The sequence below is a fragment of the Camelus bactrianus genome, chromosome 9 (assembly GCF_048773025.1).
Source record: "Camelus bactrianus isolate YW-2024 breed Bactrian camel chromosome 9, ASM4877302v1, whole genome shotgun sequence".
NCBI classification, from domain to species: domain Eukaryota; kingdom Metazoa; phylum Chordata; class Mammalia; order Artiodactyla; family Camelidae; genus Camelus; species Camelus bactrianus.
Genome location: NC_133547.1, coordinates 42,018,369 through 42,036,825, shown reverse-complemented (window position 1 = coordinate 42,036,825; position 18,457 = coordinate 42,018,369). Strand labels below are relative to the sequence as shown.

Here is an 18,457-nt window from a genome sequence, read left to right as displayed (position 1 = left end):
CGGTCCTTTCAGGACCAAATAACCCACAAAGAGGTGAAGATGCATCCCTTTCTGAGGTCAATATTTCTGGATTCCTTTTCCAGTTCACAGATTAACTCAGTTGGTTAAAAGAATAATAACCACATTATTTTTAAATACAATATAATACATACTTACAAATAAATATAATTTACATTATTAAGCTTAATACATTATTTCTAATCTTGACAATTTTTATTAAGCAAGACAGTATTAGGGTCCTAGTACTCACCTAGGCAGACTGTCTCAAGACAGGTGCAGCTCTGTCCTCATGCAGTTTACAGTCTGGTGAGGGGATGTGATCGGTCTGTGCAATCATAGGGAAGTTTGAAGGAAATAAACCAGTATTAATGTCATCACTGTGCCAGGTACTTTCATATAATGATATCTTAATCTTCACCACTATATGAAAAATCTTCCCTAACATGTAAGATAGACATCCTTGTGCTCATTTTACAGATGAGAAGAGAGAGACTCAGAGAAATCAGGTAAAGCCATAGAGCTGGTAAATGGTAAATATAGAACTTCCAACAAAGATGTGCTATATTCTGCCCAAACCTGTGCTACATTCTACTCATCACATGCTGTCTCTCATAAGGAGGATTGGTCCAGAGGGTGGACCTGGATGACTGTAAAACCAGCATCAGAGCCAGAAAAAAGCTCCATGCCTCCTCCTATTGACTGGAGAGGGTCATCTCTTTCTATGAAAGATAGCAATACCATTCTGAGGTGCTCAACAGCAGCCCAAGTGCTTTTAAAGTTAACAAAGTAGGAAAAACAGAACTACAGAAAGACATTATTCCCTGTATTCAGGAGCCTGACGATCTGAAAAGCAAGATGAAGGGCCAGGCACACAGTAGGCACCCAACAAATACTGACTTGACCTGAAACAAAATGTCTGAAATGGTTAAAAACAGAGTTTAGGTGCTGGACTGGGCCCATGAATTTGAAAAATCCCATTTCCTCCTCCTCCCTTTTGCCCTGCCTATGGGTGTGCAATGAGGAAGTGCCTCATTGTCGGGCAATGAGGCAGATGTGGGAGAACAGGCTATTTTCTGCTGCCTTCTGAGTCACTCTCAGAGTTGTCCCAGTGAATCAGCTCCTCCCTCCTTCCCTTGGTTAACCCACCAACACCCGTTCTACTGCCAGGCTGACTGGGTGCCTACTTGTTTTATGGGGACCAGCAGCTCCCGTGACTCCCTGACCTCTCACTTGTTCATTCCTGAGTGAGTGTGGGAGGACCTGGCAAGAAAGATCATCCCAGCCTAGTCGGCGTCAGAGTCCTGAGGGTATTCAGATTGCTTTCCTTTTAATTCGTCACCCCTGCAGGGCTTGTGAACCAGAAGTTCTGTCATTCTTCAAATATATAAGATGTGTACATAAATTTAGAGCCTGGGCCAAAGGTGTACACAGAGGTAGAAAGTGGGTTTGTAATAATATCTTAAATTGGTATAACACAACATACCATCGTTACATCTATTATTTTATCAACTCACCAGTAAGTATTTATTAAATGCCTACTGTGTGTCAGGTAACAACTTAGTAAGAAGTGCTAAAGATTATAGAGTGTGTTAATTTTTCTCAAAATAGGTAAACTTCCTAGGTGGGTGTACCAGAAATGTTCATCGCTGGAGAGGTGATGATGGAGTAAAAGAAGGCTAGACTGGGAGTAACAAAATCCAGGAGTTCTGTCGGAAGTCCTGGTTGTGAGGGAGTCCTCCGTCTGTCACAAGCTGTAATAGCTTCCTAGGGCAGCTGTAACCAATTAACCACAAACTCGGTGGCTTAAGACAACAGAAATGCATTCTCTTTGTCAGGAGGCCAGAAGTCTGAAAGGTGTTGACAAGGTCAGTGCCTTGGTGAGAGGATCCAGTCCATACCGCTCTCCTAGCTGATGGGGGTTCCCAGCGATCCTTGCATTCCTTGGGTTGTAGCGCATCACCCCAGCCTCTGCCTCTGTCTTCACATGGCCTTCTTCCCTCTGTGACCATACCTATCCCTCTAAGGCCTCTCCTCTTCTTATAAGCATACGTCTTACTAGGTCTAGAACTCACCCTAATCTGGTATGACCTCATTTTTTTTTAACAAATCTATTCATCTTTTTTTTAATGAGTTATAGTCAGTTTACAATGTTGTGTCAATTTCTGGTGTACAGCACAATTCTTCAGTCATATATGAATATACATATACTCATTTTCATATTCTTTTCTACCGTGAGCTACTACAAGTTATTGAATATATTTCCCTGTGCTATACAGTATAAACTTGTTTATCTATTTTATACATACCAGTCAGTATCTGCAAATCTCGAACTCCCAGTGTATCCCTTTCCACCCTCTCCCACCAGCAACCACAAGTCTGTATTCTATGCATGGTATGACCTCATTTTAATTCATTACATCTGCAAAGATCCTATTTCCAAACAGGTTTGCATTCTGAGGTCGAGGTGGACACGAATTTTGGAGGGTAGATGTGGGAACCATTCAAACCAGTGTGGAAAACTACTTAGCAAAGTAACATCCTCACTCAACTCCCAACTTCCTAGGTAATGGCATGAAAGTAGTGAACTAATTCCTAAAGATCATTTCAGTTATCTAATTGTATGATAATTACGTATGTTAGAAACATTTTTCAAGCCTTCCCTATATGCCAGGCAGTATGAAATTGCTTTACAGTGCATCTCATTCAACCCTTAAAAGAATTCCATGAGATAGATGTGAATATTCCAGTTTTACAGATGAGGAAAGTGAGGCTATAAAGAAGTCCATAGTCATGGAATTCCTAAGTGAGGAACATGGACTATTTATTTACTCAGATCTGATTCCAAAGTGCCCAATCATAATTACTGCGCTCTATCTTTCCATCATACTAGATGGGTTAGGAAGATGGGGAGTGCAACAAATATTTTAAACTTTGATTTATGGAATATTTGGAGCTGAGTAGCAATCTTCCTAGGGAAAGGAAGAGAGGAGGGAATAGCAAGGTGGCGTTGAAAACTTAGTAGGGGAGAGGAGAGCTATGTACACGTACCTGAACCTCAGTTTCCTCATTTGTAAAATGGAATAACAGTTCCTGCGTACAACACCAGATGGTGTGAATATGCAAATGAGATTCTGGACATGAAAGTATTTGGTAAACTCTGTAAGAGATGATGGTAACTACCTGGGAGATCTTGCTCAAACTCTTTCTCCTCTCCGAGTCCCAGCCCTCTAGCTAACCATCTGGGGGTTGAAGATCTGGGGCTCTCTAACACTCCTTCTAGCTGTGACCCCCTGGGACTTAGCAAGATGCTTGGGGACCTGGATGTCAAAGTTGGAGTGACCAAGAAAAGTGACCTGGCTTGTCTCCCCTACCTCTTGTTCCTCAAGCCTCCTCCTGGCTCTTCCCGGAGGGGATGCGGAAGTTGCCATCTGGAAGCCAGAGACAGCTCCCTGGGCTGGGACTGGGCTGAAGTAGGAGGGATGGCGTTCTCTCCAGGGCTCCCGGCATTTTCTCTCATTAACTGTTCCCACAAAACCCTTTCTGAGTAGTCCCTAAGGTTCTCTTCCAGCTTGGATCGTCTCAACCTGGGCGACTGGAGAGCAGGGGGTGTTGAGATTTCTGGGCGTGGCTCTCGCTGTGTTCTCGATCTTATTGCTCCCCCTAGTGCTGAGCCATGAGTCCTGCAGCTGCCAGCTTCCCCCTTGGCCCCAGCGCGCTCGGCGGAGGCCTCTCTACCGACAGTTTTTCCTTTTAAGGGTGTGGGCTGAAAGCGCGGCAGGTAGGAGGCTCCAAGGACCAGCAGTTCCGAAAAACCACCTTCAGGGGCAGATGCTGCTGTTTTATTAGCTAAGTGTTGGGGCCAGCTTGACCATGGCAACTCTCATCCTGGATTTTGTAGAGGGAGGTTGGGAAGGGAAGGGAAAGAAATCTAACATTGAGTGTCTACTGTGTCTCAGGCACCGTGCCAGGTGCTTTACGTATATTACATGCATAATCCTTGTAATCCTCACACGTATAATCCATATAATCCTTTACACATATAATTCTTGTGATCAGCCTAAGAGATCATTATTATTACTTCTGTTTTTTGACATAAGAAAGCAAATTCAGAGAGGTTAAGTGTCTCGCCAAACGTCACATAATAACAACGCTGATAATAACATCAACCCGTTATTTCGTGGCTACTTCACACCAGGCACAGTATTTCTTTTAATCCTCTCAGGGACTCTTGAAAATAGTTACGATAATCTCCATTTGACAGATGAGAGCACTGAGATTTAGGTAGTTTAAACAAGGGATAACGGAGAACTTGCCTGAGATCAAAGCGCTAGGTCCTCCTGACTCCAGTCCCATGCTGTTTCCACTCCACCGTTGCCTCATGGAGCTGTGGGTGGTAGAGATGGGACTGGGCCCAGGACTGGGTGATTCACTGTTTTTTCCATGACAGCCACTGCCTGGCAGCCCTTCCCGAGGACTAGGGCCATGTGGTTTTTTGGATCTCCCGATCCAAAGATAGGATCTCCTGAGGTAGGGTGGCAATGAAAAAGCCCAGGCTGACATCCATTAGATCCTGGGAGAGTTTGCTTGGGGAAATGCATGACGGGGCAGCACTCTGGGAACTGCCAACAGTATTGCTGATAGGGGCCTTGGGGACAGCATCCAGAGGACCGTGCTTCCTGCCTCCCTCCTCCTGTGTGGAGCTCACATGCTCCCCTGAAGGTGGTGGGCCAGGATGAGGTACACAAAGCTCCCTAAGTAGCAAAAAGGAAAGGTAAATGGGGCACAGTCTAGCCCAGATTGAAAATTCCTGGAAGTAGATGAGAAAATCATGGAGTTCCCCAAGTCACCCAGCAAAGTTCCCAAGGATTTGAGTCATTTTAAACTCCTCCCCTCACCCCCACAATGCAGATTAGTCACAGGTCTCTGGAAGAATACACTGTGTGCTTTTGGATGAGCCTCAAGTTTTCATTTTCATTCTAATCTTTGAAATTATTCAATTATAATTGAAAAACATGTACCAGATGATGAATTGGGGAGCTGGTTGATGTTCTGTTTGTTACTTCCAAGTGTTGATATAGATGGACGTGGTGGGGGAGTGAGGGGGTTGGGGGGAGTGTGGGATGGGGACGGGAGATACCAGTTGGCTACTGTTTTCTATTTGTAAGTTGATTTATTTCATTAAAGGTTAACTCTTTTTTTGGGAAAGGAGGTAATTAGGTTTATTTATTTATTTAATTTTATTTTAATAGAGGGACTGGGGATTGAACCCAGGACCTGGTGCACACTAAGCAGGCATTTTACCCCTGAGCTATACCCTCCACTCTAAATGTTGACTCTTTCCCTCTCTTCAAACCCTCCCCTTTTATCTCTCTTCCTGTTTCTCCTCTGCCCCAGGTGCCTTCTTCCCCAAATGTTTGGAGCCAAATCCTCTTCTGTCTCTGCTAGGTCTTCAGACAAAGCTCTGGGCCAAGTAGCCTTGCCAAAAGGGCTGAAGCTGACTGGAAGGCTGGTCTTCTGCTTTTATTCCCTCTTCTTCCCCACACATGGCCTGATATTAAGTGGTAAATAATTTCTGTGCTATGGCCAGAGACAGAGCTTCAGTACAGTTTCAATCTGATGAAAAGCAATGACACATTTCCCCTGGTCTGTTATTTCAGCTGAGACACTGTACAGTTGGCTGAATGGGTCCTTGTTACTCACAAAAGGGGGAAATATTTGTAGGGCAAGAAATGACCCGATTATGGCTACACCATCACTTCTAGGCAATTTCTTGGTAAGTGGCCCTTTGGAGAAGCCTGGTGCTAAAAGCCTCTATGCCCTCATGTCCTGCTTCACGGTTCCTGCTGGGCCCCAGCAGGGTCTAGTCTGTCCTGAACAAAGTGACCAGGAGACTCAGGGCTCCTGCTCCATTGGGAGGAATCTGTACATTTCTCTTCCCCTTTTCTTTCTGCCACCCTGACTTCATCTTGACCCCTCTGTCCTTATTCCTAAAATAATCACTGAATGTCTATTATCACTACCACAAGAAATAACACACAGTTCCAGACCTCAGAGTGCTCACAGTCTGGAGGGGAAGTAGATTTGTATAACTGGTTGACCCAAGTTCTCCTGCTTTCTGTAGCCACACTTTCCAAATAAAATAGCTCCATCCATTGTATTACATCATAATCAGGACTCCTCCAGCTGTGAGGGACAGAAAACTCCACCCAAACTAGCCAAAGCTAGTTTTTATTGGCTTATGCGATAAAAAAGGCCAGGAGTAGACTGACTTCAGGTGAGGCTTGATCTGGCTTCTCCAAAAATGTTACGTGGACCAGATTTCTCAATTCTACTTTTGTCGAGTAAGTTCTGTTTTCAGACATGCTTTCTTCCTCATCTGTCAATAAACATAGGAGCTCTGGCTTCATATCCAGTCATATTCAATAGGAAAGAGCACCTCCCTCTTTCCCAGAAGCCTGCAAAAAATCCCACCCTGACTTCTTGGCTTTGCTTGGACCACATGTTCAAACCTGAACCCAATCATTGTGGCCAAGAGGATGTGCTGCTTTGATTGGCTAGGTCTAGGTCATGAGCTCTGTCTAGAGCTATGGATTAAGTGTGGGGAAAACTATAACTTCAAATAAAAATTCATTCATTCATTCATTTATTACAAAAAAAATATGGGGATGGATGTTTGGGAAGCAAACACTAAGTGTTTACTACACTTTTGAGGGTTGGTCTCACATTTGCTCTTGGCTCAGCTTGAGCTGCAGCTGCTTCTCTGCTGCGTCCAGCACAGCTCGGGACCGTGTCTGAGGACAGGCAACGCATGACTTAAGAGACAAAGAGACAAAGTAAAGAGCAAAGATGGGACCTGGGGACTCAAGATCTTGTGGATCTAGAGGGCCAAAAGCCTGGTCGACATCATATTTATTAGGAGTATACAACTCAGAAAAAAATGCGATCAAAGCGGTGGGGCTTTAGATATTTCATGAGATAAGCACTAAGTTCTGCTTGCTGGTTAACTGATTAATTTCAGGCCTATCCCATCCAGGAACAATTGCCCTCCTCAGGGTATGCAGAATTTCTAAGTCCATCCTGTTACTGCCTCTGGGACATCTCGAGATAGCAAGTATTTCCCCTGGGTTAAACCTCATGCTTTCATGCCAGAACAAAGTTCTGTTAATGGATGATCTGGCTTTCCAGGACTGTCCATTGTTTCACCCTAAGGAAATATCTGCCCTCCTTCGTGCCCTTATGGTCAATCTCAGGATTTCTCCTTTCAAATTTTCTTTAGCATAATACGTGTTATAGGTCATCTACTGTGTAAAACGTTAAAACAAAGCAAGCATGTGCATATTAAGCAAGTAAGTGTGAATACAATATTTTAAGTGCATGGAAATATAGGTGCGGCTTGTTTTCTAGTTGCTTGTTGTCCAGTGGCTTGTTTTCCAGCAGCTTGTTTCCCAGCCCTTCTCTAAACCTTGCCCCAACTCTGCCTTGGCTTAGACTTTCCTTGCTGCTGGTCACCACTCTGGGACGGCTGGTCTTCGTCCTTTGTTGCCCAAAGCGCTACTAACAAAAAGACTATTGTGTGTAGCAGCTGTTCACTGAGGATTTGGGGGCCTGGCATGGTATGGGCGGTGTTAAAATAAGGTTTGTAAAGATTAGAAGTTCTCGGATTTGAGGGTGTATTGGAATCACCTGAAGGTCTTGTTCAATCACAGATTGCTGGGGCCCGCCTCCAGAGTTTCAGCAAAAATATATGGGTCCCTGTGTGCTAGGTTTGTAACTGAAGTTATAATGATGGCCATGGTTCCTGCTCCAAAATCCCCCTTTGTCATGTAAAGTGATTTAATTCCTTATGACCAAACCTTTCTCATCTCAGTTCTACTCAGGGGGCCCTCACTTTTCAGTGCCAGATAAGCCCATGAAGATAATTTCTCCAACAGAGGAATCTGTTTGTACTGCCCATGGAGGTCACCAACATAAAATGCAACAGCTTCTATGATAATATTTTCCATTTTCCTGTCGTGTAGGCAAAGGCGAACAGGGAATGGTGTGGGTGAGCTGCAGGGCTCCAGGTATTGACTAGGCGTAGCTTTCAGAGGCACAAAAGGGCATGGAATCTTCTATGAGGAACAACTGCTTGACTCCTGTGTTGCATCCTGAAAAGAGAGCCACACCTACCAGCTGTGTGACCTGGGCATGTCCCTTACCTATCTTGAATTTCAAATCCCTTATCCATAAAATTGAGAAAATACTCGTGTGTTTCACCAGGTTGTAGTTAAGGGAGACTTATTGATCCCTTTTTCTCCCGACCACCAATCTATCACCGAGTCCTGTTCATTTTACCTGCTGAATACCTCGACTCCATTTACTTTTTTTTTTTTTTGCTTTTCCCCCACTGATTATAGTTTCCTATGCTATACAGGAACACCTCGTTTATCTATTCTGTACATAGTAGTTTGTATCTGCCCATCCCATACTCCTAATTTATCCCCCCACAATGTAACCATAAATTTGTTTTATGTCTGTGATGGCTCCATTTACTTCTATTCCTACCTCCATCACCACCTTGGTCTGTCCACTACCTTATCTCTCCAGGGCAGCAGCAGCCTTCTAAGTGGTCTTCTAGCCTTCATTCTAGCCCCATCCTGTCCGATCTCCACCCAGCAGGCTGCGTGGATCTTAAGAAGACACAACCTGATCATGTCGCAACCCCTTCCTCCCAATTAGAACTTTTCAATGCTCTTAGGATAACCCGATTCACAAAGCCCTCGTGACTTGGCTCCTGCTTCTTTCTCCAGAATCATTTAGTGCCTCTCTGCCTGTTGCTGTCTCTGCCTCGGACACGTGAGGACAAAGACTCTCTCCTTGACCAAACTTTAGTCAGGCTTTAGTTTAGGTCTTGGCATTGGCCCCTCCACCCCCCACCCTCCTCTCTGGACCCTCATAGCCCAGTTTTAGTAAGAATCCTGCTAAATCTGTCCCCACCCATCATATCTGATGAAGTTCTTCATTCCTCCTTGATATCTAAGTCCTTGGCCTGCCTTCAGCAAGAATCCTGTTATGTTGGTTTAGCAAGAATCCTCCATCCTTTGTTTTTTTATTTGGGGGTGGGGGAGGTAATTCAGTTTGTTTATTTGTTTATTTATTTATTTGTTTTTTAATGGAGGTACTGGGCATGAACCCTGGACCTCATGCATGCTAAGTACGTGTTCTACCACTGAGCTCTTACCCACCCTCCCAAGAATCCCCCATCCTTGATGTCTCCTCTTAGTAATTTTCCATCCACTGAGTCCCTCACTCTGCTTGTTGGCTATAAAATCCCCATTCATCTATTTGGATTTGGAGTTGAATCTGATCTCTCTCTCCTGTTGCCATAGTCTTAACATTATTGCAATAGTCCTGAGGAACGTCTTCCTTACCATTTTAACAAGTGTCAGAATAAGTTTTTCCCCCCAACATTGGTTGCTTTCCTGTTCCTCAGGGTCTTTGCTAATGTTATTCTATTTTCTTGGAATTTCTTCCTCCCCTCTACCTAAAGCCTATGCAACCTTCAGACCTCATCTCAATGTCACTTTCTCAGGAAAGCTACCTTAGCCCAGCAGAGTGAGTAGGTTCCAGTATTTTGCCTTTGTAGCATCTGTCAGGATTTGTAATTATACATTTGTGCAGTTGTTTTGATTAATGTGACTTTTCATATGTCTTTTGTATCCTCCATGAGGACAGAGAGATCATTTCTATTTTGCTTATGATTCTTATCTTCCGTATCATAACACAGTACCCGGCACACAGTAGGTGCTCTATAAGTGTTTATTGAATGAATGAATGGTTGAAAGCACATTATATATAAAAGTGCTCTAGAAATCATTTCTCTTAGTGTCCAACTGTGATAATAATCCTGGACTCTGTTGGGGGACATTACCCTCTTTGGACTATTTTAACTGTCTGTTAACTCTCCTAGGGGAAACCTTGGAGGTGCCTGGAAAGCCCCGAGACTTTACACGCCCTTCCTGAAAAATCCCCTTAGGATGATCCCTCAGGACCATGATTTACTCACCTTTCAATCCTCAATGCCTAGAACAGTGCCTGGGACCTGGTGGTTACTCAAATGAATGATCTTGGAATTGAGGAAATGTCCAGAGGGGTCCACTGACCCATTTGGGTGGTTCTCAGGAATACACATAATCCCTCTGAGACAGATGGTCCCTGGTTGGATGCTAAGGAGATGGATGCTAGTTCTGCCCTGATGGCTGCCCGCCTAGCAAAAGATGCCATTGGGAATAAAGCCCACGAGGGGCTTTTCTAGGTGACTCATGCTATAAACGAGGGAAATGGCAATATGAACTTAGTGATATTTCTTCACTGTTTCTATTACTGCCATCTGTTCTCCAGTAGTATTTTTCAGTAGAACTGGTGGGCGGGATTAGGTGGGGAGAGGACACAGCAAGAAAGCAGAGAGCTGGGTGTCCGTTCAAGGACCTGGCCCCACTTCCACCTCCCTTCACTCCCTCCCCTCCCTCCATGCCAAGCTTTCTGAGACCCGTCCTCACCTTCCATCCTCTCCTCCTCCCTTTGTAGTCTCACTCCTGCCTGCACTGTGCACCTGCTCTCCTAAGATTTCCAATGACCATCTTGTTGCTAATCCATGTGGACATGTCTGGGTCATAACTGGTGCCCCCACAGCCTTAGACACTGTTCTCCTTTGCCTTCTCTGTCTCTTGATGGCTATGATGACACCATCCTCTCTTTGCTGGTCTCCTGCCTCTCCTTCCCATTCTTCTTGTGGCCATTTCTTTCTCTTCCCACTTTACACGTTCCCCTGGGTGAGCCACCTAATCTGATGACTCAGTGACCACCTCTACTCAGATGACTCTCAAATAAATCCATGACCTGAGCTCCAGACTCCGATGGGAAAGGACATCTCCATGGCATCCATGACCCTCCTTCCCCTCCCTCTGCCACTCACTACATCCTGCCAATCACCAAGTCCGTTTCTACTTCCCCAATCCACCCAGTCTGTGCACATTTCCTATCACTACCTTTGTTCAAGCCACCATCCCCTTTCCTATGGATTCTGGGTTTCCTGTATGTGTCCCAGCTCTTCCGTCTTCAATTTGTTTCTGCATGGCAACCACAGTGATTTTTCTAAAATTAAAATTTGGTCAGGTCACTTGTCTGCTTAAGTTCCTATGAAGTCATGGGTTTCCCATTAACTTCAGGATAAAGTGTAAACATAAGCATATCCGTAATATCTCTTCTTGGTCCGGCCTCGGCTTATGTTTCCAGTTCCAACTATTGTTACTACCTTGGCCCCAGGCAACACTAGAGCTTACTGATCTACTTGAATTCCCTTAATTCATTATGATCCCCTGACCAGAGGACCCTTTGATGTGCTGTTCTGCCTGCACTGCTTTCTCTTGGTTCTTCCAGTCCAGCTACTACTCTTTCTTTAGGACTCTCCTCAGATGTCACTTCCTCCAGGAAGCTTTCTGTGATCTTTTAGGGCCATATTAGATGCTCCTTACCTCCCCACCTCCATTCTATTTATTCGCAATGCACCCTGTACACCCTGTCCTTTTCCTTGTATCTGTGTCTCCCCTGGACTAAAAGCTCCTTGAGGGCAGGGACTCTGCCTGGTTCTTGGTTGCATGTGTAGTTTGTAGCATAGTGTCTGCACATAGTAGGCATGAACAATTTATTAAGTGAAAGAGCAAGTGATTTCCTAAGCTTTGTAAGAACAAGGACATTGAAGCCAGACTGCCTCAGTTCAAATCCTCGCTCAGACACTGACCATCTGTGTGACCTTGGGCAAGCTACTTAACCTCTCTGTGCCTTGACGTCATTATTTTAAAAAGGTCTCTTACCTCATAGAATTGCTTTCAGGGTTAAATAAATTAATATTTATATGTGCCATATAAATAGAATAATTTATTATACTTTATGGCCAAACATGGATAATTTTGAGAGTAAAAGGGATGCTATTAATAATTACATCAGGACAATAGGTAGAAGCCAGGACTGTCCTGTGCAAGCAGGGACATTTGGTCCCCTTACATATAGGGGCTCCTTAGGTAAATAAATCATGCCTGCATCTTTGTTGGTTGTGTTTCTCCCTGTCTTGTTTTTTCCTAGTGATTAGCAGCAAACTCTTCCAACCGTAAAAACCTGTGTGCTTATCTTCAGGGACAGCAGAGAAAGGAGGGAATGGGGAGACAGTGTCCTAAGAGACAGAGTTGGTAGGGCAGCATTAAAGAAACAGAAATGAGGTTAAATTCTTCAGGTGTGGATACAGAAAAAAGGGGAGACTTCCCCCATCCCACTTAGCCCTAGGGACCTGTCAGAAGGTCCACGTGCTTTCCTAATGGGGGGGTCTGATTTCAAGGGGTCCAGCCTCTCTTGGAGCCTTGCCTGTGGGGAGTGCTTGTGAGCATGGCAGCCTGGGACGACCCTGCTTGATATGCGTTTGCTGTCCGCTCATTGACTTTGCTGTTTTCTCTCAAACTGTTTCAGAAACATGTGGTTCCATTTCCTTCCCCAACGGGGAGTTTTGTTTTTTTTTTTTTCCATTACCTTAAAAGTAGTTGTTTTTATGAACTAGGATAAACACCTGGTGGGCAGGAGTTTTATCTCATGGTCATTCCAATTTGAATTGCATTATTTCTCCTGCTTACCTGGGGAGGGGAAATACATACTTTCTAAACACAGTTTTCCTTTTCTAGTTTCCCAGACAGATGCATTATCGGATAACAGCACCTCTGCAGCTGGCTGGAATACCAACTGCAGGCAGTTCTGGTGGTGACCGTGGCATGTGAGGGGCGGGGAGGGGGAGAGCATCTTGCCTTTTCTTGAAATAAAGCCTGTCAGTCTGAGGACGTGCCATTCAGACATGGGTACCAACTCCATTCTCCCTCCCTCTCCTTCTGGGGTGGGAGAAGAGGCAGTGGGGAGAAGAAAGGGGTAAGAGGATGAACTAACACTTAATGACACGTCCTACCTGCCAGGCAGTGGTAACTTTCCATTTCATTTAATACTCAGAACAACCTTAAAATGTAGACATTCATCTTTCTACTTCATAGATAAGGAAAGTGAAATTCAAAGAATAGAAAGAACGTGCTAAAGATGTAACAATGCAACAGTATGTAGAAATTTGAATCTGCTTCTAGCTGATTCCAAACCCATGTCTTTTTTTCTTTTCTTCAAAATTTTATTAATTTTTTTGATATGTTTTGTTGTCTTTTAAAAATTTTTTGGGTGGAGGGGGAATTAGATTGATTGATTGTTTAATGGAGGTACTGGAGATTGAACCCAGCATCTTGCTTATGCCAGACATGCACTCTACCACTGAGCTATACCTTCCCCCCTAATATTTGTCTCCAATGCCCTGAGAGGGGTGAGAATTTGTTTAGTGTCACAAAGCTGGCCTAGAAGAAGATTATATCTTTCTAGCTTCACAAAAGGAGGGGGAGGCAGGGCTAGACACAACATGTTGGTCATGTGTTTAATTAATACAGGAGAGGAAGAATTGAAGAAGTTTTTGACTGTTAGTGATTCCATCTTTCATTCATTTTATTTATATAAAAATATATATACACACACACATACATACATACAGTGTTTACTGTGTGTCAGACACAGTGTATCAACTTATATAAAGAATATAGTAGAAAAGGCAGCATTCGGCCCCAGGCTTGAGGGAGACCCTCTACCGATCTCTGGGGGCTCTCTCTCAGGGCAGCTCCCTCATCTCTGATGTTCATCCTTGTAAATAGCTGCCCTTGACCTCCTCAGATTCCCAGTTTGACCTCCTAAGCTGAGGGAGAATTTTGGGCTATGTCTGGCATCCCCTTTCTAGTCTGAAGCCTGGAAACCCACTCCTGTCACTGACTGAGGAAGTCACAGGGCTCATCTTGTTTGTGTATTCTCTCTTACGGATCACTGCCTGATGCCTAGTGTCTGAGGACTCTTGTTTCATATATTTTGTCTAGTGTTTTAGTTGTTTCAGGTGAGAGAGTAAATGTTGTCCTTGTTAGTCCGTCTATATCAAAATTAGAATGCCTGATAATATTTTATTTGCATTCTTTTTAATTGAAGTATAGTCAGTTTGCAATGTTGTGTCAATTTCCAATGTACAGTACAATGTTTCAGTCGTATATATACATACATATTTTTTTTCATATTCTTTTTCATTATAGGTTACCACAAGCTATTGAATATAGTTCCCTGTGCTATACAGTTTTTTTTTTTTCTGGTGCTACTTTAAATGGTATAAAAGTCAAACTTAAAAAAATTTTTTTTATACTCTAGAGAAAAACAATTGATTTTTGATATTTGCCCTTGTGTCCTGTCCACAGGGAGTAGCTACCTTGGGCATTTGCTTTGTACGGCTGAGGATTGGAGTGCAAGAGGGCAATGAGTTCAATTCACTTATTTTCACATTTGGGGGGGTAGAGTCCTTCGGAATTTCTATATACACAATCATGTCATATGTAAATACAGAAAATTTTATTTCCTCCTTTGCAAACGGTATGTGTTCTCTCTCTATCTCTGTCCCTTCCTTCTCTCTCCCCACCTCCCTTATTGTTGTGCTAGGAACTCTATTACAATGTTGAATAGAAGTGGTAAGAGCAGATCTTCTTGCCTTGTTGTTGATCTTGGGAGAGAAAGCTTTCAGCCTTTGGTAACCATATTTTGTTTTCTATGTCCATGAGTCTGTTTTTGGTTTGCAAATAGAATGTGTATCTTTTTTTGTTTACATTCCACATATAAAGTGATATTGTATGATATTTGTCTTTCTCTGTCTGACTGACTTCACTTAGTATGATAATCTCTAGGTCCATCCATATTGCTGCAAATGGCATTATTTTATCCTTTTTTATGGCTGAGTAGTATTTCATTGTGTGTGTGTGTGTGTGTGTGTGTGTGTGTGTGTGTGTGTGTGTGTATACCAGAGCTTCTTTACCCAATCATCTGTCTATGGACATTGAGGTTGCTTCCGTGTCTTGGCTATTGTAAACAGTGCTGCTATGAACATTGGGGAGCAGAGGGTGGCTTTCTAATTCGTCATCCTTACAGGTATTTTCCTAGCAAGCTGTGCAGGGCAACACCTCCTCAAGGATGTCCTTTGGCACCCCAGATGGCTTCCTGGGCAGTGTGTGGTGGTCTTGCAAACTCTACAGCACAGACCCTCCATGTAGATGGCTTTCTCAGGTACCCAAGAGGGTAGCTTCTTGGTGACTTCTGTTGGCACAACATCTCTGCCATCCAGTGGGTCAAGTCTTCCCCTTTACCACCACAGGTTAGATATCAGCTGAGGGGGCAGGGCTTCTTCCAGATCAGCTTCCATCTCAGACCTAGAGGTATAGGCTGCTCCCTATAAAAGGTTTGTGAATCTCATTGAGTTCTTTCTTTCTCTTTAGAAGGTAATCTCCTGTTATGGTTAATCATTCTTTACATTAAAATCCCTCTGTTCAAACTAGAGTGTGTTTTCTGTCTCCTGAGTGAACTCTGGCTGATACACTGAAAAAAGAAGGGAATAAAAATTTCAGAGATGGGGAGGACATGAAAGATAAGGAAAGGCTGACTCTAAACAAGGAGAGGAGCATCCTTTGAGCCTGGAAACCACAGAAAGGATATGTGGTGGGCAGTCAGAATGCACTTATGAGAGAAGGAGGCTAGATGCTGAGAGAGTCCTTGGCTTTGATGTTCTCAGTGAAGTAGGAGGCTAGGCTACCTGTTGAGAGCTTGGGGAGAGTGAGACCGATTTATAAAAGCCCTTGAAGACACTTTCAGAAGACCAACCTGTACCATATTATATAGTTTTCTCCACAAGGACCCAGAAGTCCAGGCTTTTGGGCAGAGCAGACAGTTGTAGGACTCAGGGTCAGGACTTTCTAGGGCTTGGGAGTGGAAAGAAAAGGCAGCAAAGGGTGTTGACGAGGCTGACGAGAAGTCATTCGGGTTGTTGACCAGAGATCTAGCTTGGGTTTCCAAAGGCTGAGCCCGGGGGCTGAAGGAGGAGGGAAGATAAACTGTGAGGAAAGCAAAAGGTTAAAGTGCTGGAACTCAGTGAGGTCAAGGAGTGGGGAAGTGGGAGGAACAGAAGAGAGCGGGAGGGATTGTGGTCCAAGTGGGATGCTGAAGTTTAGTTTCTGAGAGGTGGAGCCATGCTATATAATGGCCCAACTGTGGCCTTCAAAAGCATGGCTGAAAGCAGCATAAAAGGTTATTTGAAGTCATCAGGATAAAGCTGGGGGAGGTAAGAGTGCTGGATGCATTGGCCTCAGCGATTTGTCTCAGGACCATGGTGGGAGTTCACGTGTAGGGGTTAAGTGGACAGAGTCCTTGGCTCGTATGGGCCAGGGTCAGTGACAGCAACAGAAGAAGTAGAGGGCAACGAGCCATTCAGTTTGCGGAGGGCTTTAAACAAGGGTGGAAAAGTCAGAGTGTGAAACTGGCAGGGGAAGCTGGGAGACTGCTGACCCCGAGTGCACTCTGCTTGGCTGGAAAATGGAACTCGTGTGGGAGGGAGAGCCGCCTCCATGCAAGAGGGCTGCAAGGGGAGCAGTGTCCTTGGGGTAAGGCCAGGGTTTAGATACGGTGAGGGGGAGGATAGAGTGAAAGTTCTGGGAGGGTGCAGTGGATGTAGGATTTGTTTTCAGTGGAACAAGGGTTACCAAGAGCACAGGGGAAAATATTCAGGCGGAAAACAGCGACAGGAAGGTGGAGAGGAAAAAGTGGCACAACAAAGGGTCTTAAAGTACAGTGACCGAGTTTTCATCCCTGTCTTACAATACCAGGCACATAGTAGGGGCTCAATTAATGTCTGAGTGAGTAACTGAATAAATGAGTGAATAAATAAAGTCTGTTCCCTGCAGCTGCTCACTTGGGTTCTCTGGGACTTAGTTTCTTCATTTGTTTACTGGGAACGCTGCTGCTTTTATCCCCTTCGTTCTGAAATTTATAGCAGTTTCCTCTCCAAAGCCCCAATTCTTTCCATCTGGCAGAGTGGGTGTCTTATTATTCTATTCCATTTCACCCTAGGAGGGCAAGGAGGGTCAGGGCTGAAGCTTCCTCTGTTTTACAACTTGGGAGAAACTGAAGTTTTGAGAGAGCCAAGAGTTCACCCAGTGTCATAGATTAAGATTTACAGTAAGACTGAGAAAGAAATAGGAGTGCTTTCCTCCGCTCCAGCCTGTTCTGTGGCCCTTAAAGCAGCCCTGGGGCCAGGGTGAGTGGTGTAGGGGACTCACAGGGAACAGTAGTCCTACTTGGGTGGTGGATGGTCAGGATCTATGCAAGGCAGCGTCCAGCAGGTGGGGGTGTGGAGTTGCCGAAGGCTGGCAGCCTCGAGTAGAATAGAAGGACTGAGACACTATGTGGCAGCCAACCTCTCATTTGGATGGGAGAGGCTCTTCAAGACTGTCCTTGCAGTCTGTGCAGAATTCTCCAACCATTACTCCAGAGGGGAGGGGCAGGAAGCAACCGGAGATAGATACTCCCTGCCTCTTTTCCCTCTTTGCCCTTGAAGGCCAGTCCCGAGGTCCTGATGACGGTGAAGCCTGCCTAATTGAGAGTGCACAGCGTTGGCAAGTTCTGAGTCCCAGCACACCCACATTCTGGCCAGGTACTCAGGCCACTCACCTGACGTCTGTGAGTGAGTGATCCTGGGGTCTGTTCCACGTGTCTCAAGCTTTTGTACTGAAATATACGTGAAGGCCTTGGTAAGACTAAAAATATAAGGCTTTATTATTAATGATTAATGGGTCATTACCAGCAAAAATATGCACCCTGATCTAGTCTAGAGAAGGGAAGAGGAATTCTAGGGATGGTGAAGGTTGAGATTTTACTATATGCACTAAGAACTGGCCCTTCTGAATATATGTTTTCACCTCTGTGAGACCACAGAGAGGATGGGTAAGAATTTCAGTTTGCCACAGGACATTGTAGGTAGGTTGTAGGGAGCACTCAGAAAACAGAGGCCATAAAAAGAAGGGCAATAAAATACCAGCTATTAAGTATCTGCTATGTTCCAGGCACATTACATGTGTTGTGATTTAATCACCATGACAGCCCAATAGGTTAGATATAATTATCAACTCTAACTTGAAATGGAACCTCAGGATCTGAGAGGTTAAATAATAGCAGAGAGTGACACAGATAACAAGCAGTGATGGCAGGATTTGAACCCACGTCTGTTCGGCTGTGATAGCCCATCCCTTTCCCACTGTAATGTGTGCCTTATACTTTCTAAATCTTCAAATGCCTTTCTGTGGACCTGTCTTAAACTGGTCCTTACTTATGAATCACTCAGGGGGCTTTTAAAAATGCGTATTCTTGAGTCCTGCCCCAGGGAGAGCATCACCAGTGATGCAGGGTTTTCCCTTCTCTTTTTCTTCTCAGTCTGTGTCCCTCTTCATTACTTTAGTTGTTCAATGGGTCACAGTAATCGGCATTTCTGTCTCTTTAACAC

At 44.4% G+C, this 18,457-nt stretch overlaps 1 protein-coding gene across 6 annotated transcripts in view; it reads left to right on the top strand.

Moving 5' to 3' along the window:
- The window catches only part of KCND3 (potassium voltage-gated channel subfamily D member 3), a 526,784-nt gene that overhangs the window by 678 nt on the left and 507,649 nt on the right, over positions 1–18,457 (top strand). For 2 of the 6 annotated variants that reach the window (XR_006722393.2, XR_006722395.2), the window contains exon 3: positions 17,516–17,708. The exons of the other annotated variants lie outside the window; for them this stretch is intronic. The gene's annotated coding sequence lies outside the window, so the exon portion shown is untranslated. The remainder of the gene's footprint in view (positions 1–17,515; positions 17,709–18,457) is intronic. 6 annotated transcript variants of the gene reach the window in all.